The sequence below is a fragment of the Plectropomus leopardus genome, unplaced genomic scaffold (genome assembly GCF_008729295.1).
Source record: "Plectropomus leopardus isolate mb unplaced genomic scaffold, YSFRI_Pleo_2.0 unplaced_scaffold26491, whole genome shotgun sequence".
Lineage (NCBI taxonomy): Eukaryota > Metazoa > Chordata > Actinopteri > Perciformes > Serranidae > Plectropomus > Plectropomus leopardus.
The window spans coordinates 1-2616 of NW_024628814.1; the positions used below are offsets into that span (position 1 = coordinate 1).

The following is a 2616-nucleotide window of genomic DNA, read 5'->3' on the forward strand; positions in this document are numbered from 1 at the left end:
TATGTTTAGATTGAAAATATTTTTTTTTATTTCATAGATGTATGTATTCATTTTTTAATATGCACTTAAATAGCATTTCATAGCTGTTCTGAGAGTAGACTCATGCCACTGTTGCTTAGTTTATTTTTTCTACCTGCATGTTGAGTCGTCCCCTCTGAGCCGCGAAGCCGTGGTGAGACTGCGAGGACGCCAGCAGCTGGTCGTCCTCCACCCGGTGAGACTCCAAACCCAGAGGAGGACACTCTGAGAGGGAGGGAAAAACACAAACAGGAGGAAATCCTCTGGTTCAAAACATTTGTTGGCTTCACTCGTGGGAGCAGCTGCTAATGAGGCTGTCAAAGCATTTTTTTTCTTTTTAATGAGACGCAGTAAAACATGTTTAAGACAAAAGACTCAGTGGATCAGTGAATAAACAGCGGTGGAAGAAGTATTCAGGTCCTTTAGTAATTAAAAGTACTAAAACCACACTAAAATATCCCCCATCAGTGTTTAATTTCTAAATAGTGATAAAGAAACTTTAGTTCTTTTCTTACTTTTTGGTTCGACAGGTACTGAGATCTGCCTCAGTCTCTCCTCTTCCTCCTCCTCCCACTTCTTCCTCAGCCGCTCAGCTTCAGAGGCGTAATGAGAAAACAACATGCGTCAAAACACGGACTCCCAAAATATTTCCATATGTGCTTGTACAGTGCACCTACATCCCCTCTTATATATTCCTGATGTGTTTCCCGTCTAAAATATGGGTCAGCTCGGTCTCCCGGGGTTGTTTTTGGCAAACAGTCTGGATTTTTAAACCAGAGTTTTGTAACTTTTCATGTGATTTTGCAGGAAATACCGAAATGTTGCGTAAGACTTTAGCAGTTATCAAAGTGATCCTTTCCGTCAGCTCCCTCCGGACTCTTGATATCATCATAACATCAGACAGCTGGTCTCTGAGGTTTACATAACAATCCTCGACCAAGCAGCTGTTAGAAATCCCAAACTCCCTCTAATGAATGCCACATCTCAAGAACGCCTTGAAAGAATTTCCTCAAATTTGGCACAAACGTCAACCTTAACTCCAGGATGAAATGATTTGATTTTGGTAGTCAAAGGTCACTGTGATGCTGTGTTCATCTCATTCTCATTAACATGATATCTCAATTTCCTCAAATTTGGCACAAACGTCCACTCAGACTTAACAGTGAACTCTTTACAATTTTGTGGTCAAAGGTCAAGGTCACTGTGATCCCTTGTGTGTCTTTTGTGACCTTGATATATATCAGAAGTGACAAAAGGGAATTTCTTCAATTTTGGCACAAACATCCACCTGAACTCAACAATGAACTGATTACATTTTCGTGATCTAAGCTTACTGTGGTTCTTTGTCTTTCTGATTTTCTTTAAACACAATAGCTCAAGAACACCTTGAGAGAATTTCCTCAAATTTGGCACAAATGTCCACCTCAACCGAAAGATGAAATGATTAGATTAGAAATCGAGGTCACTGTGACCCTATGTGTCTCGTTCTTTTCAATGCGAGATTTCAAGAACGGCTTGAATTGAAGGAATTTCCTTTTGATTATATTTTGGTGGTCAAAGGTCACTGTGACCTCTCATGTGTCTCGATCTCGTGACCTTGATGTATCAGAAGTGCCTCAAAGGAATTTCTTCAGTTTTGGCACAAATGTCCGCTTGAACTCAGTAATGAAATGATCACATTTTGTGGTCAAAAGTTACCCTGACCTTGAGTCCATCTAATTTTCTATGAAAGTGATAGCTCAAGTAGGCCTTGAGGGAAACGTTCACTTGGACTCATCGATGAACTGATTACATTTTGATGGTCATAGGTCAAGGTCATAGGTCCCTCTGACCCTGTGTCCATTTCTTGTGAAAGCGATATCTAAGCAATGCCTTCAGGGAATTTCTTCAAATTTGGTACAAACGTCCACCTAAATTCAAGGATGAACTGATTAGGTTTTTGTTCGTAATCCTGTCCATTTCATTGTCAAGAACGTAATATCTCAAAAACACTGTGAGGGAATCTCCTCACATTTGGCACAAACATCCTCTTGGCCTTGAACGCATTATCTCAAGAATGCCTCAGGGGAATTTCTCTAAATTTGGCACTGTAGTTTCTATCAAACAAGCAGAGGGAAATATTGCATTTAACAGGGACTTTTTTAAGCAAATCTGCATGACGTCCAGAAAAATATTCAATTAAAAACCTTTTTCTGCCTTTTCTTTTCGGGCTCTCTCCTCCTCCTCCTCTTGTTTCTTAGCCGCCACTGCAAAGACAGAATCAGATATAGAGAACAACTCGTCACAGTGCCGTGATCAAAAACTGCAGAGTAATTCGTGATTGGTGGGACGTTATCGTAATGATGCGCGTACAGTCAGCGTAGTCGTACTCTTCATACCAGGGGCCGACAAACGGGATGGCTGTGGTTTCCTCTGAAACAAAGCAAGCAGATGATTACAGGTTAGACTTTTCTCTAACCCTAACCCTAACCCTAACCCTAACCCTTCAAGGAAATACAATGACAATAGTAACACGTGAAAAATTAAAAATAAAAATAAAGTGAGCAGTGGCACAATTACCCAGTAATACATAAAAAAGTATCTATATAAATAAATAAT

General features: G+C 40.1%; 1 long non-coding RNA gene across 1 annotated transcript; it reads right to left on the reverse strand.

Annotated features, from left to right (window-relative positions):
• Positions 1 to 138: 138 nt before the first annotated feature.
• On the reverse strand, positions 139 to 2242 carry LOC121966970. The gene is made up of 3 exons (XR_006107637.1): positions 2205 to 2242; positions 534 to 611; positions 139 to 243 (listed from the first exon to the last, which is right to left on the reverse strand). It is a non-coding gene; the product is annotated as an uncharacterized LOC121966970 (long non-coding RNA).
• Positions 2243 to 2616: the final 374 nt, after the last annotated feature.